The 16,116-nt window shown below is 39.9% G+C and overlaps 1 protein-coding gene across 1 annotated transcript in view; it reads right to left on the reverse strand.

Annotated features, from left to right (window-relative positions):
• Positions 1 to 12,080: 12,080 nt before the first annotated feature.
• The window catches only part of LOC100432654 (ubiquitin-conjugating enzyme E2 Q2-like), a 69,924-nt gene continuing 65,888 nt past the window's right edge, over positions 12,081 to 16,116 (reverse strand). Inside the window, exons 9-11 of the mRNA XM_054531793.2 lie at positions 12,895 to 12,943; positions 12,466 to 12,771; positions 12,081 to 12,179 (exon numbers count right to left, since the gene is read on the reverse strand). The gene's annotated coding sequence lies outside the window, so the exon portion shown is untranslated. The remainder of the gene's footprint in view (positions 12,180 to 12,465; positions 12,772 to 12,894; positions 12,944 to 16,116) is intronic.

Genomic DNA, 16,116 nt, shown 5'->3' on the forward strand with positions numbered 1-16,116 from the left:
AGGCCCAAAGACCTCAAGCAACTTGCCCTAAATCATATCCTAATCAATCCCTAATCAATCCTCAGCAGATGGAGAGGCAGGATTCAAGCCCAGAATTCTTAACCAGTACCGAACAGTCCATCCACAATCTTAACAATTACCCTCTACTGCCCCTTGGGCCTCCTGTCCCCAGGAGCCTGGCCAACCAAAACTCACATCCCCAGGTGAGTGGTAACCACCAGAAGTGGTTGTGTCCGGGCTACTGCCATTGATTTTCTTTTTCCTGTTAGCTCCTGCTGGAATGCCAGGGCTCTTCCTGTGCCAATATTCTTTTAACTGTGGGAAAAAAGAGCAGTAACACTCATGTGAACTATCAGCCCCTATAGCCACATCCTCCTTTACAGTTTTGACAAAATACTCTTATACACCATCTGATTTAATGCCACCAGCAGCTGCACAAGGTGTTGTCACAATCACTTAGTGACTGAGAGGGATTGATCTCATGGATACAAAAAAAAAAAAAAAAAAAAGGCAATACTGGAACTTGAACTCAGTCCTCTGACTCCAAGCTCCGGGGTTTTGCCATGAATCAGCAGCTGCCAGGGACCAGAACCAGGGGCAGAGGAAGAAAAGTAAACATTAAGCAGGCAGGAACTGTAGGCTGTGTGGTTTAGAGTCACACATCCTCACACGTCTGTTAGTGTGGAGAAGTGCACCAGTACCTCTCACACTTTCATATCAATGTGTCCTCATGGCAGAAGGCAGCTTTTCTGTTAAATCTGGGAATTTATCAAAGAGGACAAACCAAGTCTCATTTCAGAGAGAAGTCTGGTATATGCTTGGAAACCCATGTGTCTGTCATCCCTAAGTACATTAATGCTTTTTCTCAAGAGAATCAGGGGAAAATGATGCTTCAGAAAGATGTCCCACATTTATCCTGTGGCACTCAAAGTACCCCAGGTTGAGATGACATGAGGAAGATTCAAGCTGTCAAGTTCAGTTTCCCAAGATCTATTCCACAGAAGATGGGTAAATCTCACTTCAGAGACCACTGACTGAAGGGCAGTCTGGTCCCAGAAGCGTGGAGAACTCAGAAAAAAATGTTAAAGTCTCTCTGGAAAGTAGAAGTCTGGGAGAAAACCAAACCAAACCCATTCTCCCATTGCCACCCAGAGATACTGTCAACGTTTTGAGCTCACAGGGGACGTGTAGGCTTTCCCCACTGTCAATTAGACATTGTTAAGGGAGTAAGGCAGCCTGAAACCTCTTGCTCCTAGGTCCCATAGTCCCCACTCCCCTTCCAGCCGGAAATTTGTGCTGCAACCAGAGGAACCAGAAATGGGGTGAGAAAACTTAGGGGACTGGGTTGTAAGATCAAAGGCCAGTCTTGCAGCAGTAATGACAGTTCCTAGGGGGACTGTGACATCACTACATTCCACTCCTCCAAGGGGGAGAGGACCACATCAGCATGATGCCCGAGTTGCTGCTCCACGATGTGGGAGGGAAACACAGGGTTTTGACCCAGGTTCTCGGAGATGCCAGCCCAAGAAGCTCAGGGAGGTCGAGCTTAGGGCAGTGGAAGGAGAGGGCAGAGTCTGCAATAGGGAGCCCCAGGAGTCACCAGCCTAAAGTCACCCAGGGATGACTGGTGAGGGCGGGGCCTGGGGCTGGGAGACCCAGGTCCTAGGAGACACAAGTCCAAAGAGCCCAGGGAGGTTGGGCTTGGGGCAGCAGGAGGTGAGGGCCGAGTATGAAGCAGGGAGCCCAAGGAGTCAGCCGCCCAAAGTCACCCTGGGGTGACTGGCAAGGGCAGGGACTGGGCTCCTTGCTGAAGGGGTGGGGCTGACTGACAAGACTTTGGTCGGGGGAGCCCAGGGGCACTGGTGTTGGGGGCCCCAGTCTGGTATGCCTCAGGAGTGCTATGGACTCTGACACCGGTCTTATCATCAGAGGGGATCTGTGGCTGGGTTGGGGGCCATGACCTAGTGCATTTTACCTTTTTCTTGGCTGCGGCCAATTTCCCCTGTTGTGTTTTTTCTGACATCGTGGGGTGGGGAGGGAGGCGGGGTTGGGGCCACATCAGCAAAATCCCAGTGAGCACTGCTGAATGCCTCCAGTCACCTACCAGGCAGCTGTGCGACTCAGCCACAGGAGGCGTAACCAGGGCCCCACTAGAATGCAGAATAGGGGCGTGGCCTTAATGCTCCAAGCCCATTGGTCAGTGAGAAAGATGAAAGGGAAAGGAGGCGTGGCCAAGCAGCAGCATGTCCAGAGGGACCTGTGGCTTCACAAGGAAAGCTGCCCATGCAACCGCTGGCCCCGCCCACTCAGAGAGAGGGGAGGGGCCGCCCACTCAGAGAGGGGAGGGGCTGGCTTTTGCTTTAAAAGCTTTAAAACTGTAAAAAATAAACTTTAAAAATATGTGTGTATACTTTATATATATATGTGTGTGTCTGTGTGTGTGTATCTATGTGTTCCTCCAGAGCTGTCTTCATTGTCCAGCTTCTGTGCAAAGTCTATGATTTTTGGCCTATATTTTTCATCTTCAAATGGAGCACAAGAATTACCAGTATTACCTTAACTGAGATATAGATCCTATAAAAATGGAAAATCCATAGCATGCTTGATGATTAATGAAGCCGACTATAGTATCCAACATTCCAGTAAGACAAAATAAGCACAATGATTTCTCTTATTTGGAAAAATATTTGTCTTATTCTCCTACATTATTGTTAAGATTTCTTTTAAAAACAAGAAACATGTCTAATATCTTTAAAAACACAAAGCTTTTGGGCCGGGTGCAGTGGCTCATGCCCGTAATGCCATCACTTTGGGAGGCCGAGGTGGGTGGATCGCCTGAGGTCAGGAGTTTGAGACCAGCCTGGCCAACATGAAGAAACCCTGTCTCTACTAAAAATACAAAAACTAGCCAGGCATGGTGGTGGGTGCCTGTAATCCCAGCTATTTGGGAGGCTGAGGCAGGAGAATCACTTAAACCCAGGAGATGGAGGTTGCAGTGAGCCAAGCTCATGCCACTGCACTCCAGCCTGGGTGACAGAGAAAGACTCCATCCCAAAAGAAATAAAATAAGATACAAAATAAGTAAGAACACAAAGCTTCCAATTTAATAAGCACTTAAAGCTCTTTACTGGTTTAAAACAAATACAAGGCCCATTTTTCTAGAATCACCTGGCCTCTCTAAGCCCTGTAAATGAAACTGAATTTCTCACTTGATACCTGGCTATGACTTGCAATCATGAAAACCAAGAATTGTGCTATGTCACTCTGTATTGCTTGTTACCTGAAATCCACACGAGGCTGGGATCAAGGGTTGAATCTTCCATGATTTTCTGCATAACCTGTGTGCTTCTTATCCCAGACCAAACTAAGATTTTTTCTAGAGTTCCACAATTAACAGTTAATAGACAAGAGTGGTTCTCTAAATGTAGTCTATGGACTAGCAGCACCAGCAGCACCTGAGACCTTTTTATAAGTGGAAATTCTCAGGCCCCACCCTGGACCTGGTGAATCAGAAACTCTGAAGTAGGGTTCAGCAATGTGTGCTGCAGTAATCCCTCCAGGTGTTCAAGAACCTCTGGCATACAGCAGGTAGTAAAATGTGTTTCCTTCTATAGGTCCAAAGCCAGGGTTACCACATGTTCTGCCTTGTTATGAAACAATGACATGCAATTAAAAGACATGAATCTCCTTCCTACTCGCACCCTCCATCCAATGTGTTTTATTTTTATGAGTTCAATAAGAAAACAAGTGGCAATCAGAGATTTAGTCTAAAAAGTATGTTTACAAGTGTCCATTCTCATCCAGCCTGATCTCCTACAAAACCATTTATATCCTCTTACATCTCAAGTTCTAAAAAAGTATCTTCACAATGTAAGACTCAGGCACACTAGCAGTTCTATAATAAAACACCAAGTAGATCAGAATGTCCAACCTTACTAGAGAAGAAAAGTGGAATCGTTGGCTCTATTTTCAAATTGCATTCAACAGGAAATTTAAGTTTTGAATTTTTTTTCACCTTCATGCTTCCAAGTTAATAGAATTAAACCAGAATACGCCATTCTTTCAAAGCCTCTATGCAGGCAAAATTTTCCTGTATTATTTCTTGCTCTCAATGGATATAATGCAGATTCCTGGTAGGCACATTCTGTATGCCTGCAAAGATGCAAAACTAAACAGTTCCATCTGTTCAATATTAAACCAAAAGTCCTGTAGACCTCGGATGGTGAGTGTAATACTTCAGCACTAGCCCAAAGCCTCAAATATGAAAAGATACCAAGAAGCCCACTAGCAAACAAAACTAAACTCTCGGCCAGGAGCAGGAGCTCACGCCTGTAATCCCAGCACTTTGGCAAGCCAAGGTGGGGGGATTACTTGAAGTCAGGAGTTCAAGACTAGCCTGGGCAGCATAGCCAATTCACATCTCCACAAAAATTTTTAAAAATTAGCTGGGTGTGGTGGCACACAGCTGTAGTCCTAGCTACTTGGCAGGCTGAGGTGGGAAAATTGCTTGAGGCCAGGAGTTGGAGGCTGCAGTAGCTATGATTATGGCACTTCACACCAGCCTGGGTGACAGAGCGAGACTTAGATAATTACATTTTCTTCTGCTCCTGTTTTACACTAAAATCACTAAGAGGCTTTCAAATTTGGCAGGATAAAAATTAAGTGAAATGTGACTTTGGAGCTTGGCTAGTGAAAGAAAGAAAGAAAAAAAGGAAGTAAGGAAGGAGGGAGGGAGGGAACAAAGAAAGAGAAAGAAAGGGAAGGAAGAAAGAGAGGGAAAGAATAAAGAAAAAGAGAGAAATAAGAGAAAAAGAAAGAGGAAAGAAAGAAGAAACGGAGGGAGGGAAAAGAAAAGAAAGTAAGAAGGGAAAGCAAGAAAGAAAAGGAAAGCAAGGAAGGAAGGAAGAAGAAGAAAGAAAGAAACAAGGAAAAGAAAGAAAGAAAGAGAAAGGGAAAGGAAAGGAAAAAAAAGAAGGAATAAAAAAATGAAATGACAAATTACTTACTGGGAGAAAGTTTTTGTAACGTCAATGACAGATAAAAGGCCTGTATCCTTAGTCTATAAAGAAATCTTTAAAATTACTGAGAAAAAAACAAATGATTTTCAACTGAAAATGGGCAATGGAGAAACGGGTACTTCTCACAAGAATAAAAATGGCCAACGGCATATACAAAGATTCAAAAGCACAAGAAATCAAAGCAATGTGATGAAAACAATGAGATTTTCTGTATAAAGGCAGGAAAGATGACAAATGGAAACGGGAACCTGGAGCTCTGTCCTTATTGGTGGGAGTATAACCGGAGTCACTTTTCCTGGAGAATAATTAGAAAATTTCTATTAAAAACCCTAAAAATTATTTTCCTCTAGAAATTGTACTTCTATGAATTCAGTCCAAAAATGTTTGCTCGAGCCCATTACAATGTATGTATAAGAAAATTCACCTCTGGGGTGGCAGTGATTGACTTAATATACATCCAGCTATTAAAAATGATGATGCCAGGATATATTTACTGCCACAGAAATATGCCCAAAATATAGTAAGTGACAAAAGACTATATATTACGATTCCACTTTTTAAAATGTTTATATGCAGAAAAACGTACAAAAAGCAACAAACCAGAATGTTTTGAGTGGCAAATTAAAGATTTTTCTTAATATTTGTCATCCAAATTATTACAAAAAGAATGATTTCCTTTATAATCAGGGAGAATTCTTATTTTCATTTTTTTTATATTTAAATCTCTTTTCTTTTTCCGATTTTTTTTTTCTCCTGTATGTATCCCGTGTAGGCTAGAATCCCTGCCTCTTGAGGTAAATCAGCCCATTTTTGGGAAGTGTGCTACAGAAAGCTGCCCCACCTTCCTTTTAAGAGATCTGGAGACATTTTTGTTTCAAATTGTTTTATTGTTCTCAGATTATTTTGTTTAATACATGAAATTGAGGAAAAGACAAAGGAAAGGCTGACTCCCTACCCTCCTGGGGCTACTCTTCCAATTTTTGCTGCTATTGTTATGTACTAATATTCACTGGGTACTAAAAAGATGGGCAGCCCCTTAGATCATTTGTTCTTATCTTTCTCATAATCCTACTTCATTCCTTCATTCACATTTTTAAAAGGGTCAGGTGTACAAATACATAGTTCAGGAAATTTTTAAATATTACTACATATAAAAGTATGTGGCCAAATCCCATTCACAGTCTTATTCTCCTTCCACAGCCAAACACTTTTAATTGGTTTCTTATATATCATTTCAGAATTTATCTTTGCAAATACACATGTATATTCTTATTCTACTCTTCTCTCTCAACACAAAAAGTAGCATACCATACATACTATACCATTCCTTGTTCCTTTTAACACACACACACAATATATGTGAGTTCTTCTACGTGAGTACAGAGGTCTTTATCATTCTTTACAACCGCACAGTATTCATCGTTTGGATGTACCACAGTTTACTTAACCAGTTCCCTGTTGGTGGACACTGAAGTCATCCCTATCATACTATTACAAACAATAATGCCAAGCATAACCACCCACACACACCAAGTTCATTTCTGAATCTGCCTTTGATGAAGCTTCTGTTTGAATCACCACAAGGTCACAAGGCTGAAAAGTTAGCCAATTTTTTAGTTTTCATTATGTACAGCAGTATGTAGCAAAAGACTCCCTCGGGCAAAGCAAATGCGCTCTTTGGGGATTTACTGCATAACAACAAATGGATAAACAGAACACCAAGAAGAAATATTTCTATTTAACCATGCACATGTATGTATATAATACATGCATATGCATAGAAAGTATACAACAAATCCATCAAAGCATTAACCATTGTCTCAGTATGGTGGATCTATGGAGTGCTTTGTAGACAGCCCTCCTTGCCTATCAATTCTTTCTAGTTTCAAAACAGTGAATATGAACAATTTTTGCAATATAAAATTTGAAAAAATGTTAACTCAAATTAAGCTGGATACATTCCTTCAGTCTGTCCTATATTTGTATGGTGCTCCAGAGTGCTCAAATATCACTTCATTTAAAAAATTTATTTATTTTTTTTCAAATATAGAGACAGGCAGGGCCTTGCTCTGTTGACCAGGCTGATCTTGAACTCCTAGATCCTCCTGGATCCTCCCACTTCCACCTCCCAAAGTGCCGGTATTACAAGTGGGAGCCATCGGCCCGGCCGGCTTCATTTGAGAAATCGTTCCCCAGAACTCCATATATTACGAATAATTCCTTTCTTCTTGTTTAGACAGCATCTTAGTCATATCTCTATTACCTCATTTGTCACATGATAATCAGTTGCTCACTCATCCGTCTCCCTTGATTGCTCATGAGCTCCTCGAGAAGAGTCTGATTTTCAGCACCTTGAACAGTGTGCAATACATACATGCTTCATACACACAGAAGGAAATGATTATCACTACAGTGTAATTATTCCCAGAATTCAATGCCCGTATTTGTAAATTGTTCCAGATCCTCTGCCAACAACCTGAGAATGTTATGTTTTTTCCATAAAACTTCCATCCATTACTGAGTGTCTACAGTCATAGTTAACTCAGTTGCGATGTGACCTCTGGCCAAGCCCATTCATAGTTTTTATTTTAGGTGATTTTTAATTTTATTTTTTGATTTTGATAGTTTCCTTTTTGTTTTTTTAATCTAGCAGTGTTTGGTAAACTTCAACATCTCTACATCCCTGTGTCTTTGCACCTACTGGTCTCTGTTTGGAATAATAGCTCAAGGTTTTATTCGCCTGGAAAAAATTTCTACTCACCCTTAAAGAATCAGCTTAAATAGGCCGGGCATGGTGGCTCATGCCTGTAATCCCAGCACTTTGAGAGACCAAGGTGGGTGGATCACCTCAGGTCAGTAGTTTCAGACTAGTCTGGCCAACATGGTGAAACCTCGTCTTTACTAAAAATACAAAAAATAGCTGGGCGTGGTGGTGGGTGCCTGCAATCCCAGCTACTCGGGAGACTGAGGCAGAAGAATCACTTGAACCTGGCAAGCAGAGGTTGCAGTGAGCTGAGATCACGCCATTGCACTCCATCTTGGACAACAGAGCGAGATTTTATCTCAAAAACGATAACAAAAACAAAACAAAACAAAAATCAACTTAAATAATACCTTCTCTGAGAAGCCTTTATATCTTCCTATTCTTTCAGTAAGAGTTGAAAATTCCTCAACTCTTGAAACATTTGTACCTCTATTACTATGTATCAGGCACTGAACTGAGTGCCTAGGATAGAAAGATGAAACTGTAGACCCTGTCCTCATGGAACTCACAGTCTAGTATGGAAAACAGCCATATGAACAAATAACCACACTGTAGGTCTTCAGAGCTCAAACCCTATCCTAAATACTGCTAAATTAATATTCTGTGAGGTTTTGAAAGTACTAGGGCCAGAGACAACATCGCTGTTTGGATGACTTTCCATCTAAGTTAACATTCGGCCCTCATCATCAAAGGTGATATGTGTGTACCTCTTCCTTGCAACCCACCAGGGCCTAACACATCATATACCCACTTTTGAAATTAGGAAACAGCCTCAGAAGTCCAAGAGCTTGACCAAAGTAACTCAGCTGGTAGGTAGCAGAACCAGGTCGGTATGATTCTTCTTCAATATCCTGCCAGTTACATGGGCAAGTGGCCTCAAAATCAACAAAAGACAAGTAGAGGTTGACATGCATCAATGGAGAGAGGCTCAAAAGGAAGAGTTTATACACAAGAACAGAACATAAATGCTCTAGAAGCATGTCTGGGGATGTGAAGTAGGAGGGGGCACACCAGGTTTCACCTTGGTCAAGTGAATCTACAATTCCAACCTGGGCCTCACCCCTGAGCTCCAGACTTAGCTATCTGTCTTTCTCACTCTAATATAAAATCCATAGGGCAGGACTTAATCTCTAGGTTGTTCACCACAAATTAAAGCAGAGTCTGGTTTATAGTAAGTACTTAATAAATAAATAAACAAACTATCAAAGAAGCTAAAGAAACATTCTACACTCTTGGGGGAAGGGATTACCATGAAATGCCATCTGTCCTTTTTCTACTTTTCAGTATTTGGGGTGTTCTTCATTGAAAAAGATTAGCTTCTTGAATGTTCCAGATAGGAAGAGGGAGGGAGAGAGAGAGGAATAGATAGAAGTTTCGTATTTTAACTATGGTTCAATTCTAAGCATTCTAAAATTGCATGGAGTTTTTTAAACCATGAATTACAAGGGTGTTTAATTTCCAAATTCATGTAGCTTTTTGTTAATCTCTTCATTATTGTCTTCTAATTGCTTCATATTTAAATTATAAATTATATGGTGTGGATGCTACCAATTGTTTTTAAATCTTCTGACTTGCTTTATGAATTAATATATAATTAATGTTTCTCCCACAGTCCACATATGCTTGAGAAGAATATAGAATATCTAATTAATGGGTACAAAGGTCTATATTTGTCCATTACACCAGTCCATTCACTGGTTATTCAAATCTACATATGGGCATTCTGTGTAACTTACTTATGGTAAAGCAGGGTATGGTGAAATCTCCAAATATGATGGCAGACTTGTCAATTTCTCCCTGTGGTTTTATCAGTTTTTCTTCTGTATTTTGAGGCTATTTTGACGGGTACATAAAATATGAAAATTGCTACATCCTCCTAATTAACAGTCACTTAGCATCAAGTTCTTACTCATGCTTTCTGTTCCAAAATCCTTTTTTGTTTGATACTGAAGCTCCATCACTTGTTTTTGGTTAATGTATACTGGCATATCTATATCACTCTCTCTCATTTATAAAAACTTTCAATCTTCTCATATCCTTATATTTTAAATATGATGGATTAAAACAGCTGGATATTCTTTTACTGGTTCCACCTAACTGGTAACTTTAGTCCATTTATAATTTGTTGTGACTGATTTATGTGGACTTCCTTCTGTCACCTTTAGAACTTCTATTTCTCTCACTTTCTAACATAATTTTAATATATCCTCCTGGGATTCCACTAAGACATATTTCAGACCTCATTCTGATCTCCCTCCCCCCACAACCCCACCAACTTCCGCCCTGTCATCTATCCTCATGTCTCTCTGTGTAACATACTGACTTACTTTTGGGAGATAATTGTCTAACCAATTAATTCTTTCTTCTGATGTCTAATCCATCCATGAGTTTTTTATTTCAACAATTACATTTTTTATTTCTTTATTTCATTTTATTCTGAGACGGAGTCTCACTCTGTCACCCAGGCTGGACTGCAGCAGCATGCACGTACAGCCTTTGCTTCCTGAGCTCAAGTGATCCTCCCTCTCAGCCTCCTGACTAGCTAGGACTATAGACATGTGCCCCATACCCAGCTATTTTTTTTTTTTTGGTGGTGTTGGGGTATTTTTTATAGAAACGAGTTCTCACCATGTTGCCCAGGCTTGTCTCCCCAACTCCTGGGCTCATACCATCCTCCCACCTCAGCCTCCCAAACAGTGCTGGGATTACAGGTGTGAGGCACCAGACCCAGCTATATATTTTATTTCTGTAAGTTCTAGTTCATCCATTTTCTTTTCAGGGCCTCCTCATCATTCCTGGTGGTCTTACTGTTGCTCAATTTTATGAGTCCATCTTTCTTTTATATTAGGTTTGACATGTAACTATTTTCTCACAATTCTAATATTTGAAGTCTGTGTTCTGTATCTGATAATTCCATAACCTAGTCTTTGGGAAACATATTCATTGTTTCTAACAATTCTCAAATACATTGGGTTGAGACTACTTGAATGCTATGATTCGACTGAATTCATATTTGCCTGCTTTTAATCTTTGGGAATCCTACAGGCTTAAGTTAGAGATGTTTTCCTACAAAAAGTATCTGTGTCTGCTTCGATGAGAGCTGTGGGTACAACTAACATGAGACCACTTTACCACCATGCATAATCCTGACATTCTCTCGGATTCTCTTGGAGCATCTCAGCATTACACAAGGTTCTCAAATCTGGCTCCCCAACCTTGCTCATTTATACACAGAAGACTAGACTGCTTAGTATAGGTGGTGACTCAGTTCCTGCTACCCTGGAAAAAACAAAACAGATCTCTCATCTGCATGTGATCACAGACCAGGAAATTCTGAAGGTGAATAACTAGAGGCTGTGGGCAGCAGGCAAAGATAGGTGTCTTTCCTGACCATAGAAATCGGTCAGAAGCTGCCCTAAAGGCTGTGTGCTACCGCATTTCACTATTTAGCTCAACTACCATTCCCTCCATAAGTGTGAGTGGAAGTTTCTTAGAGCACCATGTTGCCTTTAAACAAAACCAAATTTTTGCTCAAAAGTCATAGTCATGGTAAAAAAAAAAAACAAAAAAAAAAACCTCTGGCTTTGGAAGGCTTTCTCAGTAATGTCCTAGAATTAAGGTTATAGCCTGCAATTCATGTTAACTGAACAGAAAACCAGCCTCCAACATCCTTCTGCCCCATGGCTTGCTCTCAGCTTGGGCCTAGGGCAGTCAGACTGTCTGGTTCCAATCCTTGCTCTGCCACCTGTGACCTTGGACAAGTTACCTACCTTCAGTTACCTCACCCAAAAATGCAGATATTAATAATGCCCTCTTTTAAAATTATTAAGAGGATTGAAAGAGCTAATAAAAAGTAAAAAATAAAAAGACTTGGTAAGCATAGGCACAGAGGGAAAGAAAAAAAGTAAAAATAAATAAATAAAAAGACTAGTGCCTAGCACATAAAAGTTCATCTGGAATTAATTCTATAACATGAACTCAATTTTGCAAAACTTCAAAGTACATATAACTTTCACTACGGTATACATAACAATAATAAATGTACAACTGTAGACATGTTTCTCTACAGTAAATATAACAAAGACTAAACAATCAGATACTAAATCATTAAGTGATTATCAGTTAGTAACTTTAATTTTATTATATTTCTATATTTTCTATAGATCATCTTTGTAACAAAAAGAAAACAAACCAAATGAAAATGAAATGAATTCTCTCAAAAAGAATTAAGATAGGAAGAAGGCTCACAAAGTAACATAAAATATATCTTATGGTTTATGTAAAATTCTTAATAAAAGTACCTTCTTTGCTCCAAGCTGCACTCTGGCTTTGCCTTTGACTCAGGTGGCATTTATTTGCATGATGACTGATTCTATCGAGTAGGCACTGCTTCAGCCCTACAGGAAGAACAAAACATCTCTAGAGCACAGCAGCGTTCCTGATTCCCACTTGAGAAGGCCTAACAAATGGCATATAACTTAACAGCAGCAGACCAGTGTTAAAAAGTCTGGAGTCAAGGGGAAAAGGTAAAATTGGAACATTTCCAGAATCTCACAAAAAAAACAACAAACCGATGTTCTAAATCCCCAACATGAGCAAATTAGAACCTTAAATAAAGGTCACTGTTAATGCCGATCCTAGCATAGATTCAGCACCAGGTACAATGTTATTTTACTAGTTTACCTTTTTCATTCTTTTTTTTTTTTTGAGATGGAGTCTCGCTCTGTCACCCAGGCTGGAGTGCGGTGGCGCCATCTCAGCTCACTGCAAGCTCTGCCTCCTGGGTTCACACCATTCTCCTGCCTCAGCCTCCCAAGTAGCTGGGACTACAGGTGCCCGCCATCACGCCCGGCTATTTTTTTGTATTTTTTTAGTAGAGACGGGGTTTCACCGTGTTAGCCAGGATGGTCTCGATCTCCTGATCTCGTGATCCACCCGCCTCAGCCTCCCAAACTGCTGGGATATCTTTTTCATTCTTGAAAGTAGGAGCTACGAAAAAAAACAACAACAACACTAAAATGTCTTTAAGAGAACCGTCTACTTACGATCTAACTTACATAATCAAAACACTCTATTGAGGGTGAAAATTGAGTATAATAAGAAAATAATCACCTGTTTTGTGAGAGGTTCAATACATAATGCTCCTCCACCCAATACATACCTTAAAAAGAAAAAAGGAAACACAAAATTATCTTGAGAATTATTCCTGCTTAAACAATTTCCATGTGGCATTATTAAGAAAGTATGTACACAGTAAAGATGATAAGAGAACACGCAAGCATGAACATACTTGTTAGGGATATAGGACTATGGGTAATTTAAAAATTCTAATGCTATTACTCTTATGTAATTGCTCTGAAATTCTAGTCAATTGTTTGAAATGGCAATCAGAACAGAATACTTTGAAATTTTTATGATGTCAAAAACTAAGAACTTGGCCCTAAATATTCCAAAGAATAGGGGCAGAAGACCCCATTTCCTTAAATGGCATTTGAGTGTTCTTTGCAATGGAAACTCCCTCCCTCCTGTGATGGCCAAGAGTTTTTCCTCTGACAATGGCACTGACGTTACCCTATCCAAAATATGAACATCTGCATGGTTTCATGGCTCAAACTGTTCTTATCCGTTCTGTTGTGAGACTCAAATGGTTCACACCATGCGGCTCCTCTCTGGGACTCCTCAAGTCCTTTCTAGGTCTGAAGACTGTTCTCTGAACCAAAGACAACTTCTGGGGATGTACCAAATCTCCCATTAGAAAATTATTTAGATCAAGATGTTTTAACCTTTTAACTCTTTCTCAAACAAAATAATTTCATTTCTCCTCTAATGTTATTTTAAATTTCAAAATACCCAGATAGCATGCCCAAAGTAAAATCAAGGGAATGATAGTTTTAGAACAAAAACTGTGGTAATTGTGAAAACACAAAAGCTAAGACCACTGATTAGATCTATGTGGACATCAAGTCCACCACAAACTGTTCTGTCCTCCGGGGCTCTGCCCACACCTTTCCCTTGCTTGAGATTCCTTCTGCTTCCTACCCTTCCAAATGCTGTATTTCCCCCAGAAGACTTGCCAAGACCACTCTAGCTTGCGCGTCTTCCATTCCAGCTAACCAAAGGCATCCTTGCATTGACTAAACCAAATTATTTTGCAGAGAAGGCATCTAAAAACTTCCACTGTAGACCATTCACCTTAATAATTGTTTTCATGACATTATTCAATAATAAAATGAGGGAAAGAAGTCTTCTTTAATTCCCTTGCCCTGGAGAATCCAAGCAAGTGTCTTTCCCACTTGCTTTGCCCAAACCCTGGGACCTTTCAAAGTGAAAGTTTAATGGAAGGAAAAGAAAATCTAAAAGAAAAACTCTCCAAAAAATTAAACTCAGGTAAAGAATCATGGGATTAAAAATTTTTATTCTTTGTGTATTTGATTTCCGAAACATAGAAATCTATCTCTCACTCCTTAAATCTGCTACTGGGCTAAGAGAGTATTGTATATAATGTGCACTCATTGATTTAACAGAATTAGAACATCCAGACACTCACTCAGATTTTGGTTCCACAACTGCTCAAAGTCTAGTCATTAGTTAATGAGTCAACACCACACTTGATCTTCAAATTTTGGAGATGCTGATGGTAGACAGGAACTTGTTTTGGGAAAAGGAAGTATATGGTAGACATTGTTTCCCATTACCCAACCTTTCCTTTAAAGTACCCCACTCTTCCTTTAAGGTTGCAGAGTCTCAGAAAGTGGGAAGAAAGGAAGTTTTTGCATTTTCAGGTCAAAAGACAGTACATTTGTACAACCACATAATACCTATGCAAATGTTTGTTGAAATCTAAACAGAAGACAGAAGTAGTTCTAGTACCTTCACTAGATAAGTAAGATAAGTACACTTTTCCTTAATATACACTTTCAGCAGCATTGACACCTAAAAGTGGTGGACTCTACTACTGTATTAAATGACATTCATTTTGTCAATATGTGTTCCAAATTCTTACTGTTCTTTGTCTCCAAAGGGGGGTTCCTACTGAATATTGAGACAGTTCAAGAATACTAGGGAGAAAAATTCTAATAATTGAAGCAAGGGTCATCTAAGGATAATATGCCACATATACAGACACAGCAACATTTTCAACTTAAAAAAATTCAGTTATTAAAGCTGTACAGCAAACACTATCCTAAGCTTAGCCTCTTCAGGCATTTGCTGTATAATCACTTCAAAGAAAAGTCAGTCACAAAATGCCACATTTTGTATGATTCTATTTATAGGAAATGTCCAGGATAGGCAAATCTACAGAGACAGAAATTAGATCAGAGGTTGCCAGGATCAACGGTGGGGAAGACGAGTATACAGAGTGACTGCTAATGGGTATGGGGTTTCTTTTTGGGGAGAAGAAAAGGTTCTGAAATTAGGTAATGGTAATGGCTGCATAACTCTGAATATACTAAAAACCACTGAACTGTACACTTCAAAGGGTGAGGCTTATCATATAACAGCTGTATCACAATAGTTTAAAAAATATTTGGGTATGTCAAGAAATAAAGAATAGGATCATAGCTCAAAGATATGGGATATAAAATAAATGGAACAAAACTGCTCAATAATCTATCTAGAATCACACAACGCTTAAGCTTTACCCTGACTAAAATTGCAAGCCTGGTGTTTTATTGGTATTTCACATTTTTTACTTCTTCCTAAGTCAGTCAATAATTCCTCCTCCTCACTTAATAGCTGACTATGAAGACCAAGCCACTTTGACTCCTTCTCCAATGAGCTTTCACATTTCATTCCTCCTTTCACTCCCATGACTAGCACAGCAATGCAGGTTCTCCTCACTTTACTCTAAGACAACAGCGGGGCCCTCAACTACCGTCACACTCTCCTAGGCTCTGTGAGCACAATGTGCCTCATATTCTCTTCTGCTGTCACCAGATTTATTCTAAAACAGTTTCTTCACTGTTACTCCCCTGTTTCTCAACCAGTTACATAGAAAGATGAATATCCAGGGGTAACAGTTTACTTGCCTGAAAAAAAAAATCTGTCGCCAATCCACAGAACTGTTTGAATACAAAATATTACATCCGCAATATTTCCTACAACTCTTCTACATGAATCCTACCCTCCTTGTGTTATAGCTCAGATTGGTTTCGTATACTCTGAATCCCTCATTCTCTTTCCTAGATACCTGATTGTGTTTACTCTTCACCTATGTAAATAATTTTCCTGCAACCTCCACCAGCTGACCAAACCCCACTCACATTTCACTGCCCAGCTGAGATCCCATCTACTTCATGAAGAGCAACTCTTCACAGCTTTAAACCTCAGAGA

This window comes from Pongo abelii, chromosome 16, assembly GCF_028885655.2.
Source record: "Pongo abelii isolate AG06213 chromosome 16, NHGRI_mPonAbe1-v2.0_pri, whole genome shotgun sequence".
NCBI classification, from domain to species: Eukaryota; Metazoa; Chordata; class Mammalia; order Primates; family Hominidae; genus Pongo; species Pongo abelii.